Here is a 19615-nt window from a genome sequence, read left to right as displayed (position 1 = left end):
AGTCTCTCTTATAAGTCCAAACTGTGACATTCTCCTCAGGTGTTTTGAGCATTTGTGAAACTTCACAGAAATCTCAGATGAGGAATGGCTGTCAAGATTTTTTACATTTTAACATCAGATTTAAAAAAAAAAATCTTAGTATTTCAGCCACTTTTACGTCTTGGACTGTCCAGAGGGCCTTTAGAAACAACCAAATCCCCAAATGAATGAGCCTGAGAAATGGCACTGTGCTTTACACTGGAAAATGTTCTTGAACATTGACTCATCAGTTTTTTCCAGATTCATTTCCCATATTTGCTGAGAGAGAATCTTAAGCCTGAAACTTATGTCTTCACTCATTCTGCTCCATACTCAAAACCACCTAAAGAGAAGCCCCCCATCATAATGTCGCTGAAGTCTTCAAGATTAAAAAAAAGACATAGATGTTCCCAAATGGTTATGAAGCCTGAAAGGTGTCTCCAGTAAATGAATGACTGGACACTGAATGATAGGATGAGATTATGTGATTTAGAGGTCTCACCTTAAAGTTCTCTCCCTTTGGAAAACAAAATTGGCAGACAAGATCAGGCTATAAAAACCACTGTCTATCATGGATATGAGTAAAAGTTCCCTCTACAGGATACTACTTATATTCTTTGAGGTGGACTTAGAGTTACTTTATGTTGTATACAGTTACTGGATTTGAATCCTAATCAATATACAAGAAGACAGATACCTTTCTGCCTTCCACAGTTCCTTTTTATGAGTTCTCATCTTTATCTACACATTTCATAGGATTCATTTTAATTAGCAATTAAACTCTCTCATGTTTCTTTTTGGCACATATAAATGAAAACTACTGGTCTATAACAGAAATAACTATTCAAAGTCAGTGTTTGTTCAAAAGTTAAGAAACCTTAATATTAGCCAAAAATACTTAAATCTATACTATTTTTGCATTCACCTACGTGTACAGTACTCAGAGATCTTAAGCTTCTTTCCTACAACTACGATAAAATACTCAGAGGTACTAAGCCCACAGAATCAGCTTTTCTGAGTCATTAAAAAAAAGGTAGAAAACAGTCCATATGGCATAATTAATGTCTTGGAGCCTGGTGAAAAGGATCATTTATAGACTAAATGAAAGCATCAGAGCCAGAGAAGAGTGTTGCTGTCGATATGATGGTGATTCTCTGCTAAATTTGAGTGGAATGTGTCCTAGGAAATAGGGAGTAAGTTAAAACTGCCATGAACGTGGCTTAATTGATGTCTAGGTCAGTGCAAAGTTGCTTTAAAGACATTTCAATTCACACTTCTGTTCTAAGACCAGTACAAGATTAGCAAAAAAAAATTTTGAGCTTTGTGATTTCAACCCGAACAAACTGAAAAACAAACAAACAAAACAAATTAAAAAACAGACAAAAAAATCAAACCCAAAACAACAAAAAACCAATTGTTTCTTTAAAGACCACAAATAGTTAAATCCTCTGCTCTCATACCAGGTCATAAATTCATCCTTTATGCCTTTTTGGGCAGTAGCTTATTGAGTCTGAAATCACAGTGGCTATGGATAAAGATTCGTCAGTGAGCTCATTACAAACAAATTTGCATTCAAGTCCTTTGTTTAGATTTCTCAAACCCAATAAATGAACACCCCAGGCTACAGACAGTTACTACCCTGTTTTAACCAACAAGAAAAAAGGCATTAAAAAACCAGAATCTTTATCCATCCACATGGAACCAAAAACAGGAAAAGCAAAACATCAGGACATATACCCCAGGGGGATTTAGTGGACTACTTCACCAAAGCAGACTTAAAATAAAAAATTGACAGAACAAGAACATCAAAGAAAACAACCAAACAAAAAAAAAAAGAGACTACAGATATTTCTTTTTTTTTTCAAACTATGTAAATATCAAGCCTTTTTGGATCTCACTTGAAACTAAGTTCTAACAGATACAAAAGCAATGGTAGCAACAGGTGCAGGATATTGAAAGGGATGAGTCATTCCTCTGGAAAAGACATACTTTAACATGAGTAGCAGTTGTAACCGCACTGATTATTTTGTTTGTTTGGTTGATTGGGTTTTTTTTCTAGGAAATCTTTCATCACCTTGAGAAGGCTTGTGTGTAGAAAAATACAAAAATATTTTTTCTTTGCCTGTCCATTTTCTGTGACTATTTGTACAAAGAGGAACACCTCAAAAGAGTGTTTCAGATTATTACTAATTATTCAGAGGAAATACAACACGGATGATTAAGTACTAATATTTCTCCTGGAAACCTAAGGGAGCAGTATCATCGTACTGGGACTCTAGAAGAAATTACAGCTTTGTTTCTTGTGTCTGCCTGTCCATGTCTCCCTTGTGGTGTGGTGTCAGTGTGTCTTTATTCCAACATAATCCTTGGGAGGGAGATTGGGTAGCAGGTAGTTGAATTCCAGGATGTTTAGTTTATGAGGGATTAAGAATAAAGTACAAGTCTCAAAAAAGTATGAAGATACAACTAAGTAGTAGACAGTGCATCTCCAACAGAAGTTACCAGCACACTAGGAAGTCCTTACAGTTTTAATGAAAATGTGGCTCAATTTGACAGCAAAAGAGAGAGGGAACGAAAAGAGAAGGATCTTTCCTCTGAAGTCAATTTTTCTTGCCCTCATCACTACTGGCATGAGGATGGTATAATCAGTGTCATATTATGCATACGAAGAGAAGTAAACACCTTACTGACTTTCGGTGATTAATTGCCTGATTCTGAAATTGAATTACCATTAGCTAGCAAACTTTATTACACACACTTATGCTGCTCTGCACCTTTTCTGCATTTTACAACAATTCTTAAATTAAATTACAATTTGTTTACAAGTACATAGGTTATATAACTCAATATAGTACTTGCAGCATTGTTACAATAGCAAACAATGGTGATAATCAAGAAAAAGAAATTTATAGTACAGTGCTGTAAAGTATATCACAGCAGAAGAACAGCATAATAAAGTCATTAACTAAATTCAACGGTAAACCATATTTTATTTTTTATTAAAAATAAAATTTCACTGACTTCGGTGTTCTGAGTGACAAGAGTTGCATCAATGAAAAGTTAAAATGCTTAAGTTTACTTTGAAGATCAATCATGATATCAGTCACTGAAGATTAGAAGTGACAATGACTTCCCTATTAAGAGAATCACATTAGTTCAAAACAGATAATAGGCACAAGGATTTTAATTCTGTGTTTTAGTGTGATTCTTCAAAGTATTGCTGGTAATTTTAATGAATCATATGCTATCAAGCTCAAGCAGAATGTTCATCTTAGCAGTGTTGGTATATTTCCTGGATGGAGTCAGTTCCATTCAACTTAATAATTGGTCTCTGAATGCGTTAGTGAAAAGAAGGAATAAAATATTTTTTAAGATCTTATCAGTATCAACTTGCCTTTGCAATCCTTCAGTTAAATTATACACATCTCTTGACTCAGTTACTTTGAGCACTTTCTATTCCCATTAATTTCACTCCCAGCATTCCTAGTATCTTACATACATCCAAGTATTGCATAATGTCATATTTGTATTTGAACCCTGAAGTTCTAGTCATTTTATGAAAAATATCAAACTCAAATTATGAAGATAAATATTGTCAAAATTTTGGCATAGCTAGACCTTAGTGTAGTTGAACAGAGGCTGACTCTATGTCAGTTTTTCTTTTAGAACAAGGGTTAGCATTCTGTGCCAGCATCAGCCAGCCCTGGCCAGAAATGAAAACCATTGCATCCGACACTGTGCAAAATGAGAATTAAAAAAGTTGGGTGCTGAACAAGTAGCTACCTTCACTTTCTGCTTGGTAGATTCTGCAGTCTTAGAGTCAAATATGTAAATGTGTAATTTTTAAAAAGAGAGCAATTTATTTTTGAAAGCCTCGACATTTAACGAAGCAGTAGTCAGTGATAAACTGCTCACAAGGACTGCCAGCAGGTGACTTCACACACTGTAAGCACTTTACTACTGAGTGATTAATACTTATCACAAGGGAAAATAATATGCCATCCTTTCTTGCTAAGAACATAAAAGAAGCTGCTTAGGTCACCAGGAGCAGAGCTGTGGACATGGCCACAGTAGTTACAGCTACACTGAGATGCTCAGGTCAGGAATGGGACATGATTATTGAAAACGCTAGATTAAATGTAGTGCTCAAAGGCCACACAGGTGTTAGCTGAGTAAATGAATAGTCAGACTACTTATGAACTTCATATTGATTAGAATGCAAATGTCAGCTGGAATTAGACTGCATGAGAAATGTTTTATGTCTCTGTTATGCAAATGGTGCCCTGACAAGTCATTCAAACACTTGCTCAGCGTCTGGACTACTCACACGCACTGAATTGAGTTCTGGACCCCTTGTTCCTAGGGTGACACCCTAAATCTCAGTAGCTGACGTAGCTTTTGGGAGACATCAATAAAAACCACTGGATACATATTTGCATTGTTTCAATTCAAACCAAGGGCCATGTGAAATGCAGCAATGAAATGTCCTTGCTAGCTCACTGTCCTGCTCATGCAGAGAAATGAAATCCCTCAGCCAACAGTATCTCCTTTGATTCTTTACTTCATTTGGTGATAATTATATGTATATATATATCTCCTCATAATAATACCTTGCAATCTTTACATTATTAACCTTTCTAGCAAATGGTCCTTTTTAACAGGTGAGCAAATTGAAGACTAGATTGTAGCAAATATTTGGCTGCTTTAAGAACAGGTAGGTATTAGGAGTGTGGGTATATGTGGCAACTTGAAAGTTAAAAGAAAGTTCCTACTCTTTGGCAGAGCAGGAACTGAATCAAAGCCCACTAATATTAATTCTAGAACACATTTCCTTTTCTGTTGTATTATGAAAGGAAGGTTCTGCCACATTATCTGTACAAGCAACCTGCTGTACCATTACCAGTTATCTTAAGTTAAGGCTGCTATTTGTGTTGCCACTGCCTGCACAGAATAAAGACAAATCCTATCATCAAACTCAATTCCAGCCCTGTATGAAAGTAAAACTTGAAGGGTATTTTCTGGGCATATCAATGCTTTTGTCTGATGTCTAATAGGTTCATATTATCTTCATTTCTCAGTTGTAATTAAATGTAATGATTGCATATTTATTTTTATTTACAAAGGCAGTTGCTTGTACAATAAAATTTGATTTAATCGATTGAAGACTCATTTAATGGACTTTTGAGGACCAAATGCATGTAAACAATGCTCTAATCAGACATCAAAACATGCATAAATCAAAGTAATTAAATCAATGTAACACTAAGGAAATTGTGAACCAGACAGATACTTTAAAAAATAAGCAATAAAAGATATGATTTAAGGTCTCAGTTAAGAGAATGGCTGCAATACTGATTGCTGTATCCATTGTTACTCTCATTAAATAGCTGTCCCTGATCAGAGCCCTGTGATCAAGGTATCATAATAAGGAATTGAGAACAATATCCTCCCTATAAGAGTTCTTCAGTATAAAATGGATAAGACCATGGAGGAAACCAAAAATAACTGTAATGGTGGAAAATTATAATTTCTCTATATGTTAAAAATATTAAAGCCATAAACATTTCCTACATCTTACAAATGACACAAAGAGAAGTAGTTGAAAGTTCAAACTTTCAACTAGGACAGCTGGTGTAAAGTTGAACAATCTTCTTCCATGTATGCTTAATCATAGTGCTTTGTGAAAAGAAATCTCCAAGTACGTAATTAAATTGAATATTCATTTTCTCATTCTTTTTTGAAAAGAGTATTTCTTCTCTCATACATATCCTCACACAAGACAGACGAGAAAATATGTGCTTTTCTCATAGATTTTTGTTGGTATGTTTGCATAAACTCTGCATCCAGGTGGCTCCAGGAATGGCCAGTGTCTGGAACTAAAGTCTGCATGTGTAACCAGCTTAAATTACCTTTGATGCATACACAATGTAAAAAACTTGAGATGCAGCTGTCAGAAATAAACCACTATAATGGGTTCTCCCCCCTGATACTCATAGGGTCCGGATGTTCACAGCACAGTTTCATTTGTACAGCGACATCTCAGTATGTGTGGAGGGCAGGTAACAAGAGCTTTCTGCTGGTCATGTGGATAGAAGTGTTGTGGTGTGTGGTGGTGGTGTTCTAAGTTGTATTACAGTCTGTTTTATAAGCTGTAGTTATGTTACTCAAAATGGTTCCAGTATTTTATAAGATGGTTCTCTCTCAGACCCCACGGCCCCTGCTCCCTCATGCACTTATCTGTCCGCCACAGTTTTCCATAGTAACTCCCGCCTTTGTGTATCAATTTTCATGTCCATCTATAATCCCCGCCTTGTTTTTCTCATTATCTCGATTTCCCCTCCCCTGTTACTTTGGCAACCCACCTGCCTCTCATTTTTCTGCCCACTCGCCAGCCCCAGAAACTTCTACCCAGGGTGGAGGGTGATTGGTGCAGGAAGGGCAGCCACTCCTCTGTTCTCTCATTTGTTATTGTCTCATGCTCATCATTCTGTTCTGTAATATGATTTGTTTGCTGTGGCGCGCTCCTCCCTTCGGGGAAATCTATAACTGCTCGCCCCTGGGGGCGGATCACTGGCAGTGTGTTGCAGTCTCCCTCGTGATCCGTACCTTGCTCTCTTAAACAAATCCTCCCTGCTGCGACGAACTGCTGCCTCTCTGCCTTGTCCTTGCTGCTTTCGCTAGCTAGCTGCCGCTTCCGTGCCTTCCAGGGGGACGCAGTCCTTCACCCCTGCCGTGAAGGAGCTCCCCTAGCCAGCCGTTCGCCTCAGTCGCTCCGCGCTCGGAGCGAAGGCTGAAGTGGCCACGCGGCGGGCCCAACCAGGCTGTGGCGCGCATTTGTGGGGCGTGCCGGGCTCAGTGACACGTGCAGCTGCGCAGAAGGACATACAGTTGTTTGTCCAGATGATGAAAATATGATTTAAATAAGCAGTCATCACTACAACTGAAAATAATCTGATCCACAAGGCTGTGTCCTTTTTCATCCAGTGACCCTTTCTCTCAGTTTCTATCACAAAAGAGAGGGAAACCACAGTCTGATTAAGGCCAGGATTTGTCACTTCTAGCTTTAGGTATGTATCAGCTGAGGCCAATTTAGAAGCCTCCTTGGCTGTAAGGTATCTTTTACAGTCAGTGGAAATAAGCATCTACTGAGGGCTATTTAGTACATGTAAGATAAACTGGTTTTAATCCTTCATTAATTAGTGAAAAAGATGGGAAAACAACTGTTACCTGACAAAGGACACAATCGGTATAAATCCAGGTCTTACTTCATATCCCAATTCATTCCGAGAACCCATGTGGGAATAGAAAATCTGGTGTGTGATTGCAAATCAGTGGATGGCACCCAAGAATGCATTTTCAGGACTGCATCTCTAGATGGCAATGCTCTTACCAATGAAGATTCTTTTGACCTTACGCCCATAAAAATGTTTTTACACAGGTTCATCCCAATGCAAATGTGCTTTGAGTCACAGTTTTGTCAATCCCGCCCTGATGTATCCTTCCTCCACTGTCAGCTCCTATGTTACACAGTCTTTGCTGATAATCTCCGCCAGTTAAATGTATTTCTTCATTCCCCTACTCCCAGCAGCTTTTCTCCCATTTTATCTCTGGAAAAGGAGCTTCCTCAGCACCTCCACTCCTGAACTGTGCCTTACTCAGAAATGCATGCCACTCATCCTTTTTCAACCTGGATGGCAATGCTCGACAGAAGCAGCTTCTTTACTTGCTCCAAATGTGTCTACCTATTTTTCACATGAAATTTCTGTCATCTTTTCCCTGACAGTCAGCATCCAATCCTTTCTCTTTTCTCTACTGTTTTTTCACTCCTTGCTGATTTTTTCCATAAACATAAGTGAGGTTTCAACAAGTCTATACAATATAATTATCACTTGACATGAAGCTAGATTTCACAAATAGTTAGGCAATCCACCAGTTCACAATAGTAAATCTAAGATAAAATTCTCTTTTCAAATAAACTGGCATGGATTGGTTGATATCAAACTTGAGAATTTAGGCCTTTATCAGGTTAAAAATGAAAGCTTAACACCTGGCTTGTTGGAAGTTATCTTACTCAAGACAAAATGTCAGTATATAGGAATGAATCTTTAATGTAAACCAGAAGATTCCTGGAAATTTTTGCAGCTAATTGCCAAAATAACCTTAGGTCTTTTGTGCATTTTCAATTTTTTCACTCAATGCACACCAAAAAATATGGATTATGTGAGTGTTTTTCAAAAGTTAAAACAGGAGAAAAACACCTTTTAGCGAGCAACTTCTCTTACAAACAGTAAAACATGAAGGGATTCTGCACCTGAAACCACTTAATGATTTTATGGAAGCAATAAAATAGCTTCAGGTGTTTCTCAAGGAATGGGTTTTAAAACTGGTGGGGAGAAGATCCATCAAAAATAAATCAAGGCTTGTTTTGCTTGTGCCACAAGAAATGTGTGTAATAGAAAGTTATTAAGACCAAAGCTACTTGCTGCATTGCCTCAGAACCCCATCCAATTGCCAAAGCATTCTCCAATCAATCAACCATCAGCCCCATTTCTCCTTGCCAGCACTGACAAGTCACCGTCTGACTGTAGATTATGAGATAAAAGGGAGCCAGTAGCTTTGTTTCCTTCTTTATTAAATTATTTGCAACACTCTGTTCTGTCTCCAAGACAGGTGTGAGCTGATAAGGAAAACCTGCGCTTTCTGGAAAATTATTTCAAAACATAGATCAAAATATAGTCTGATGTCTAGGCAAGGTGTTAATTAAAAATGTATAAAAATATAATGGGATTTTAATCGTCAGATACGTAATAGATGAAATAATAATATTCAGCCTTAGAAGAAATCTCATTTTTAAGATACCTACAGGTATCTCTGTTCTTTATTGGAAACCACATATGAAAATTTTTTTGCTATATACTTCTTTCCTAAATTCACTGAAAAATTGCTTGTTTTCCTGCTTATTTATAAATGAACTACCCTGTTTGACCCTGAGATTAGCTCAGTTTGTTAGAGCATGGTGCTAACAACTACAAGGTTGTTGTGGGTTCAATCCCCATACAGGCCATTGTAATCCTTAAACACCAGGAATATAAGGATTTTCCGAATAACAGGTATAATTTAGATTTTATAATACAAATCTGGAGTCATACCACAAAAAAAAAATACATAGAAAAGTAGATTTCCAGATTAAAGTGACTGTATTTTATTAGCTCCTCCTTCACCAATTAGTCCTGTAGCTCTACCTGCCATGGTCTTCCAGTGAGCAGGTGCACAAGAAGCCTGGAGGGACCATAGGCAGGACAGCTGATGTGAAATTTCTAAAGGGATATTCCATACCACAGAATGCCACATTCAGTGGGCAGTTAGCCAGGAATCTCTGATCTCTGCTGGGGAATGGGCTGGGTGTCTGTCCTCAGGTGATGACCAGCTGTGCTGTGCATTGCTTGTTTTTCTTCAGTTACGTTCCCCTCTCTCTCTTTTTCATTACAAGTACTATTATCAGTATTATTAGATCTGTATTATATTTTAATAAAAACGTTAAATAATTCTTACCTCAACCCACAACTTTCACTTTCTTTTCTGATTCCATGTCCCACTGGGGTGGGGAGCAGGGGCAAGTGGATGAGTGGCTGCATGGTGCTAGGCTACTGGCTGGGGTTAAACCATGACACCTGTACATTTTCATCAAATATAGCTATGACTCTACCAAAAGTATTGGTCTTACACTTGTTCATCAAGGAAATGTCTACGAACACAAAGATCCACTCTGCCTTTGTTCTGCTGGACTGGCTAAGCACCAGCAATACCTGAAATTGTTAAGGTGTCGTAAAGAGCTTCTGCTAGATCTCTATTTTACACACAAATGTGCTTTTCAGTACTCCTCTTTGTCAAGAGTAAGATTTGAACAGCATTTCGTGTAACTGAGTTGAAAGTAATTTCTAAATGCAGTCTTTGCTTGTAGAGATTTATGAAACTTTTTTTTTCCATGGCTGTATTTATTTTTATTCATTTTGAATGTCATCTGGTCAAATAGCTCACTGAGTGCATTAAGAAGCATTTGAATTCACAGAAAATTTCATGCATGTCTCAAACCCTTTACAGGAAAAAAATACCAGAAAATTAGGAGAAAAAATAATCCTAGTTCATCAGCAAAGTGTTGTGATGAATGTGGTTCCACTCATGTATGGTATACTCACAGGACTGTTCTGATAAATCAGTAATATCAAGACTCTGTTGGAGTCTTTGAAACACAGAGAGGATGCTTGTTAGAGGATTCTCACTCTCTCTATTTGAAATGCATCAGAAGTTCATTTCAGCTACTCAGCAGATCCTTATTTAGCACGGACCTGCCAGCTTGGGCTTAGTGTGTCAGGGTGCATCAGTGTGTTCAAAAAAGTGATTTATTGTGGCAGCATGAATGTCTAATTATGTGCATAGTTTACAGTTTTTCAACAGGAAAGAGCCCAAACAAGTGAAAAGCTGAAATGAAATTTATTTATTGTTATCAGCATTTGCTTGCATATGCCTGTTGTTTTTTCCTTTAAATTAAATTATTTTCCATCCCTCTCTCCTCCTGCCTTATCAAAGCTATATTACATTACAAAGTCTTCCTTAGCTGGATATGTTTTAAAAAGCATCTCTCTGCCTCCTTCCCACAAAACATCATCTTAATAATTTTTCTCATGTATGCTGGCTGACAGTCATTTTCAGTATCTACAATGCTATTAGTTTCACAGACATTAAACTTAAAGGAGAACTATTATTAAATCAAGCCATTACAGCATATAAAACACTGGGTTTAAATTGCCTTTAACCTTGGGTTATTTCCTGAATTATACAATTTTTAGTTTAACTCCAGCCTTTCCAGATTTTCAGTCACTGCTTCCCATGGGCAAGGCAGGTGCTCAGCCATCTCCAGGAGAGCAGGGCCCCATCACATGTAATGGCTACTCAGAAAGACAAACACCATCACTCCAAATGTCTCCACCTTCCTCCTCCTTTCCTCCAATTTATGTGCTGAGCATGATGTCATATGATCTGGAATGCACCTTTGGTCACTTGGGGTCACCCGTCCCAGCTGTGTCTCCTCTCAGCCCCGTCTTGCCCCCAGCACGGCAATATGAAAAGCAGAAAAGACCTCGACTCTCTACAAGCACCTCTTAACAAAAATAAAAACATCTCAGTATTATGAGCCCTGTGTTCACCACAAATTTAAAACTTAACCCCATAATAGCCACTGTGAAGAAAATTCACTCTACCCTGGGTGAAAACAGCACAGTTCTGAAGGCAGAATTATTAATTCCCATGTAGCATCTTACTGGAGTCCTCACTGAAGTAGCTCACAAATGTGAATTCATTTATCTTCACAGTACTCATGTAATATAAGTGATTATTAATATCTCCATTTTATAGGGGCAGGGGAAAAAATTTAAGACAAAGGTTTTCGTTTAGTATGCCCAGTTTGAGGTATTTGTTATTCCTTTTTACTCTGTGCAGAACATTTACAAAGCCCAGCTCTCAGTGGTTTCAGTTGCTGCTGTGAATGCTCAGCAATTATGTAGATCCAGGTGGAGGATACTAAGTTGAAAACACAGCTAATGCCTAAACGTAATATTAGTGCCTGCCTTTGTAGAGTTTGATTCAAGCAACTTACCCGTAGGAACACTCTTACAGCAGCAGGACAGAAAATAATTCTATTTATGAGCAACCAATTGCCTTGACTCTCCCATCTCTTCCTACAGTCCCCTTCCTCACTTTATATTTAGTTTTCAGTAACAGAAACAAAAGTGCAAGCAGTGCAAAATGAAATATTCTGTGGGTTTTTTTGGTTTGTGGTTTTTTGGTGGTTTGGGGTTTTTGGTTTTTTTTTTTGGTTGGTTGGTTGGTTGGTTTGTTGGTTGGTTATTTTTTTTTAAAGCCTCCAGTAATGTTTTCTTGTAAGAAAACTGAAACCAAAGCTGGGAGAGATGAAGCCCTGGTCCAGATAATGCAGAATTGAGCAGCCTCATACTACTCCTGGACTGCATGACCAGCCAGCTATGCTCCTCAGTCCTATGTATCCTTTGGGAAAACCAAAGCAAAACCAGAGGCTTATGCATCTGTAGCACCCACTGAATGAACCCAATGTTCTTCAGATATCTCAGACCAACTTATTCTCAGAGTAGCTGCTGTGCACCTTGCATGCACAAATTGTAGGTCCAATGTGTTCAGTGTAGACTGGATTACAACTACATGTCTGTTGTGACCTCTACCCAGGATCTGGAGAAGAGATGATTGAGAGGGGAGCTCATCAATGTCTGTCAGTATCTGAAGGGAGGGTGTGGAAAGAATGGAGCTGGGCTTGTTTCAGTGGTGCCCAGCAATAGGACAAGAGGAAACAGGCAGAAACCGATGCACAGGGAGTTCTACCTGAGCATGAGGAAGAACTTTACTGTGCAGGATTGCCCAGAGAGATTGTGGTGTCTCCCTCACTGGAGATATTCAAGAGCTGTCTGGACACAATCGTGTGCCATGTGCTTTGGAGTAACCCTGCTTGAGCAGGGAGGTTGGACCAGGTGACCCTCTGTGGGTACCTTCCAACCTTGCCCATTCTGTGATTCTGTGACTTTGCTCTGCCAGGAGACAAAACCTTAACTCTGAGGCAATTACCTGAAATGATGCTGTCTGAGTTTTTGGTCTATTCATCATTTCTACTCAACTCTATTGCACCAGTCTGTTGTTTCACCTCCCAGGTTAACTTCAGTGAAGTCTACATAGAGAACAGTGGGTCATGAACAGAAAAAAAAACTAGAATGCATGCTTTTAATGGTAGTTTCATTCAAAATTTAGAAGACAGTCTTCTTAACATTTGTTGTGTTGATGTTAAAGAAAACATCGCAAGGAAAACTGATGATTAAGAAAATAATATTTTGTAAGAAAGATCAGAAATATTTTTTAAAAGTTAGGATTACAGAAACACCCATCTAAATGTTCACCCAAAACACTTTGATCAAAGGGATTTAATTTTCAAGTCTGTAGACCAAGAAGAAACACCAAGTGTTTTTCAAGAGAACATTCATCAGTTCTAATTCATAAGCAACTATTAAAAACATAAGTAAATGTGAAAATATATTCCAGATTTTATGCCAGGTTTTGAAAAAAGGCTAACTTACCAGAAGGTCGTTAATGTTAATTCTCTAGAATAAGAAATTATCTGTGGTTAGGCAGATGCAGGTGTTAAAAAAAAAATCACGAACATACAAGATTAAAGCATTATAGTAAAATTCAGAGGAAATATGAACACTAGTCTTTTGTAGCACTTACTTTAACTCCCATTTGAGGTAACTAATTCACAATGGGCAGATGACTAATGGAATCTAAGCTAGTGAAAATTATCCAGTGGTCACAATGTAAATTTACATCTTCACCTATATCTTTGTTAGAGATATGAAGAGAACAGACATTTAATTGTAATGCACTTAGAGATTTTATATCCTGCCTTCAGCTCATATATAGCTGAATTAAAAAGAACTCAGAATGGTTGCCAAAAGAAATAAAAATATTATTTTTCCTATTTGTTTTGTGATGATTTAAATGTTTGGCTGCTTTCCACAATAAGAGCGAAACAGAGAATGATGCAGGAAGAAATCTAAGATGCTCTCCTTATCCAAAGCAGCAGTCTTCCTGAGATATTTTGTCAGATTGTATTTTTTTTCACCAAGAAATACTTTTTTCCCCAAGAAATGAATGAGTTAACGCTGCCATTAGCAAGCAAATTCTGTGGCTCAGAGGAAAAACTTGCCATGGGTGATCAGTAGAACCTTGCTTCCATTACAGAGAACTGTCCTTGTTACAATAAGTTCAAGATTTAGTGGAATGCAGACACTACCTTGAGGACACCTCTTTAAAAGGCTCACTGTGCATGGCATCCCCTTTTTGAAATACCATCATCCCTGTGTAAGTGATTTATGCCCTGGACTTTGGCTTCCAGCCTCCTCTTCTCAAAACAGATTCCGCTGTACCCAAACAATTCATACTAAGTGTTTGTCAGATCTTTCAGTAAGACTCAAAAATGATAGAGATCTCATAATTTATTTGGATTATATGCTCCAGAGGTGTAATTCTTAAAATAGGACAATTATTTTAGGAAGCTTTCCTTCAACAGAAGCCTGCTGATTACTATTGTTTCTCCAATGGTACAACATTTAATTTTAAAAAATGTAAATAAAGCTAATTGCAAAATAAATTAAAAACACATAATTTAAAAACTTTCAGAACAGGTTTTTTCAAAGCAATTCATGTATTTCTAATATTTTCTCATCTTAAAAAAACAGCATTGAGGCTTAAGCAACTGCAGTGTGTGAAGTATTAAACCTCCACAAACAAACCAGCATGTTTCAACTGATTGTGGCTCCACTTAAACTTTCCTGACCCATTTTTCCCCTCAGCCTGCATTAAGATCTCTCCACATAGGCAGCTTGGGTTTGTTCTACCCATGGTGAGCACCAGCTACGAGCAGCTTGGTCACATGAGGATGATACTGTGTTCATATTGACGTGATGCTCAGCATCCCAGGGGAAAGTGCTAGCACACATAAGCATTACCTTGATGCAGGTGTATGGTGTTTGCTCACAGATGATCAGGTCTGGCAGCTCTAAGTGTGGGCGAAGTTATTTGTATGTGCTTGTATCTCTGTTTAAAAATATCCCAATTTACATCAAAGTATCTTTTTCGGACAGCACAAAGTGTTTTTAGGAGTCCAAGTGAGAATGGGAAGTGTGTTTGCAAAACTGAGACACTACACATTAGCAGAAGCATATATAGTACTTGAGAATTGTAAGCATGGTAGTGCTTATGTAGAACTAGAGATATCAAGAGGTATAAAGTGATAAGGATGAAAGAAAATGAAGATTCCCTCTAGACCTTATTAATATACAGGTATCAGGATTCTCATAAATATATTCAAGAGACTGCTGTAAAGTTCAGTTGGAGGTTAGGATAGCAAGCAAACGTTGTAGTGTGAAGGTGAGATAGCTAAAATTGGCTTACCAAACAGCTTATCTTCCACTGATATTTCTGAAATTCTTTGTAACTGTCTTTGTCATTTTCTGATGCCCAGTAATTTCAGCCTTGTCCTTTATACGCTGATTGATTCTTCAACTCATAATCCATTTTCCAGCTTTAGCTCTTTATTTTTTCACACAGCCTATCCAGGGCACCTAGGAACTTCTCCATCAGTGTAATTCACACTCCCATCATGCAGCCAGCCATAGCAGTGTGACAGGATTGCCATTAATCAAAATTGACTATACCCAGAAGTGTAAGTTGAGCAGGAATTCTGAAAATAGTTGTAACAAATTTCTTCCAAAGCTCCTGTAACACTGGGCGCTGATCTGGACACAAATGTCTTGACTCATTTAAGCATCTTAGAGTTATACCAAATGGATAAGGACGTTACCTGATACTGCTAGTTGCCTTTGAAGGACCCTTGCTGCTGAGGGACTTCACTGAAGACCTCACAAATTCCATTGTATCAATGAATTACTTGGTGTTTATTAATTGACTTGCAAAGAAAAGGAAATATTTTCAAAACAGGATTCCCAGTGTATTCCCCAAGGAAAGATATCAGTTGAGACTGCAGGGTTAACTCAGATTAATTTTACTTAAAGACTGGACTCTGAGTATCAATTCCATGGTCAGTCTCAGGGTAGCTTTTGGACAGGGAAAAGTAAAGGGTCAGGCGTTCTAGTCCCTAGGGAAAAGACTGAACATGCATACGATACTTATGTATAAACATTTTCCTTTTGCACCTTTCCCCACTGCAAGTAGTTTTTCCCTGATGATGAGGCCAGCACACACAGAAAGCAAAAGCAAATAAATACAAAATTACAGACTATTTCAAGCTATAGTATGTTCAATGTACTAACATTACGGGAATTACATGTCTAGTTTGTGGTTTAGCTTTCTTTTCCAAATACTTTAAGAAATGGCTTAATGCATGTTCTACTGTCTATTTATACATCCACTGTGGAAGCATTAATCAGAGTTCGCAACTTTGCTGATCTGACAAGCATTTTAAAATTCATAGTGTTTAATCCCTGGGCATTGTTTTCAGCCTGCTCAACTTTTTTCTCTTTTTAATTGACAGATATCTGGGGAGGGGTTTTGCTCATCTATTGTTAACTTCTTATATCCAGGATCACATGACATAAATGACTTGTAAATACACACTTATGACACTTCTTTGTAGTGGGACCTTCAGACATCAGTCCTGATTTCCTTTTTCTCTGTTTCACTGAGTAGCTGGTGGGTCATTTCTTTTGGGAGTTCAAGGGGATCTGTGATATCTGCCCAGTTTACCATTTTACTGGCATTTTTCTAATTTTGTTTTCTCTGCTACAAAATGTGGGACCTCCAAGCCTCCATTGGGAGGTTTGTCATCCAAGCCTCTCAATGAACCTAGTAGTAAGAAAATCTATCCAGATCCTTACTAAGTCCTTATCTCCTTTATTCAAAGATAAACCATTAAGTAACCTGACTTCTGTAGATTTTAGTGTGCAGAGACAACTCACCATCACTCAAACTGCCATCTTTTTTTTTGTTTCAGGGAATTTCAAGCCATTTATGTCTGCAATCAGTTAGTCAACCTGAAAACTACAAATGGGGCTTATATTGATAGCAATCTCTTTAGGATACTAGCATCATGCACATACCCACCCACACAAAAAAATCAGGACAATTCTTTGTATTTCCAACTGGACACCCAAAAGATTCTCCTGTAAAGTACTGAGTTGTTCTCTCTCATCATTTTACCTGTTGTTTGTAGAAAATTAAATAAGAAATGAAAATACAGCGGCCTACAGAATAATACTTTGTGTCAAGGAGCAGGCACTCATTCCTTCTTGCATCCGAAACAAAATACAATCCTCTCTCTTACTTTATTACTCAAAATTTCAAGTCTTATCACACTACCTGACTTGATGGTCTGCATGAGAGTAGAATGGAATAAGATGAGGAAATACAAAAATTAACAATTAGTGGAAGCATCCTCAAGCCAGAGGTAGAGTGGAAGTCTGATAAAGACATTATTAATTGTGGTAAAAAGGCACACACACACTCAGTGGTGGCAAGCTCAGGATGAAATGTGCATCAATACATGTACTAGCCCCTGTTGTGGAACTGGGATGATGTCAGTCTCATGCATTATTGCCTCTTTGTCTACACTTCCTACCACCTCATGCCATTACTCAGTCTGTGCAGGATTCAGACACCTCTGCAGTTGTTTTGACAGCAGACAATCCTAGCAATGGGAGAGAGTGGTTGGTACTCAGCTCCCACAAACCTCACCCCTCCTATGTAGCAGAGTGCATTGTAAGCAAGAACCTGCTACCAAAAGAAAAGTACAGCAGATGGGAATATTAACTTTTATCAGGGGGTGCATTGCCAAAAAAGGTGTTTACTAGTTCATACTACTTTTAATTGGTTCATGTGGAGCATGCTACAGACTCTTAGTGAACACCAATAAAGACTTTCCTCCTAAAACTGATAGTTTTAACATGGAAAGACGCTTACAGAACACATAATACCTGTGTACATGCACACACACATGCACTTTGTATTTAGTCACTTACTGTCTCAAGAGCAAGACCAGAAAAATATATAATGAATAAAAATTCAAAGTTCATAAAATTTTATTGTTGCTTTTTTGATCCACCACTCATATTATAAAAAGACTAGCACACAATTAAAATAAATAGCAATAATTTTAAAAAAGGAGCATGACAGAACACATTCACACATTATGCTGCTCTGAATCAGAAAGTGTGGAATGTTTAGTCACCAGCCAGTTCTTATTTTGCAAGGGCACAGGAATAGGTGGCTACGCTTTTCTTTTGACCCTGAGCCTCTGATTAGCCTGGAGGACAAGTGTATCTAGACCAGAAACCCATGAGAATCCTAGATATATACTGTGTATATAGACATGCATCTTATGTTTTAAAAGTCTCATAAATGGCATACCTGGAATGGAGAATATGCTACAGGCTTTTTCCATGGCCATCTGGAGACAAGCTTCTGCCCCATACATGGGCAGAAGAACACCACCAAATTTTCTCTTGCTAAACCCAGGACATCGGGATTAAGGTTTCAAGACAGTAGAAGAAAATAGGAAAAGAAATTATTAGTAAAAGTTTAAGATTATCCTAAACTGACCATAATACATTCCTTGAATTCACTGGTCTGTTTGTAAATCCACTGAATGCATTACATAGGTGACTGGTTGCTACTCTGAGGTGAATTGAAAAGGAATTGGCAGAGCACAGTCACAGATTCACATCATGATGCAGCTCTGCTCCACTCCACTGTCAAAGGTCTTTACTAATGCTACCAGTATAAAAAATCTCTATGAAAACACAAAAAATTGTATCACATTCCTTAAAAACCTGTATTTTATGGGCAAGCTTATTTTATCTCAGACCATGAGGACCATGAGGAAAGGATCAGGAGAGCAATGAATGAGGACAGAAGCATAAATCAGCTATGGCAACCATCTCTTTCTCAGGCTGATGTTGTTTAATGACCTACACTGAATCCTCTCAGAAATGTGGAAGAGTTGTTGGAAAAACAATGGAGAAAGTCTGGCAGCCTAACTTGTTTCAGGGAAAGGGTACTAGCCTTTCTCTCTTCTCTAAGTATTGGTCAGGAACTTTTAGATGAGTAATTAAAAAGATACATTTCTGCTTTTCGTAAGGAAATGTCTGTAGAACATATATAAAGACAACTTTACCAGAAAATCTAAAAAAATGGAAAGACAACTTTACCAGAAAATCTAAAAAAATGGAAATTTCTGCTTAAGAAAAAGAGAATATGTCACCACAGAAGAGCTAATAATAATTTGCACAGGAATGAGAGTCTTCATGGTGGGATATCTGGACCATCTCTTTGAATCTGAATCTTCACTCTGAGAGCTGAAGATGGGATCATATTTATGCTTTTGATCATAAATTTCAGCCTGGTTTTGGGACACTTTCAAAATGAGATTCTTTTAAAATATCAAGAGGATTTTCTAACAGAGAAAGATAGAGTCTGATTGGTTTTTAGGATCCAATCCTAAAGAACATTTATATTTTTCTTCACAAAGTGAACAGAGAAAATCTAAGGCCTTGCCATTCCTCATCAAATGATTCTCATGTCCTGATCAGCTTTATAAAACAGAACACAGACAAGAAACACAGAGAAATAAACGCCTGAGAAGGTTTAATAACTTTAATAACTTTCCTTTATCTATACATGTGTTATTTTTTGTTACCTCCATGCACATGGAGAAAGACATAAAACATTCATATATGGTTTTAGTTTAGTCACATAATGCAGCCAGTTCACAGTGACTTTCCTATTTAATATAGTGTAGATTTAATCTGACTGTTAGAAAACTGCCCTGTTTAGAACAAGGTTCAGGGCAATAACTCCTCATTCATACATTTTCCTTCACTTATTTATTCGCTAATGAATTGTGTCTCTCATCTGCAAAGACAGAACAGCTTATATATACCAAGCAATGCATGTGAAATAATGCTAGAGACAGCCTAGCTATAATGAATAACACTATATCCAACTGTAA

The sequence above is a fragment of the Geospiza fortis genome, unplaced genomic scaffold (genome assembly GCF_000277835.1).
Source record: "Geospiza fortis unplaced genomic scaffold, GeoFor_1.0 scaffold166, whole genome shotgun sequence".
Taxonomy (NCBI): Eukaryota; Metazoa; Chordata; class Aves; order Passeriformes; family Thraupidae; genus Geospiza; species Geospiza fortis.
Note: the sequence above shows the minus strand (reverse complement) of the source record.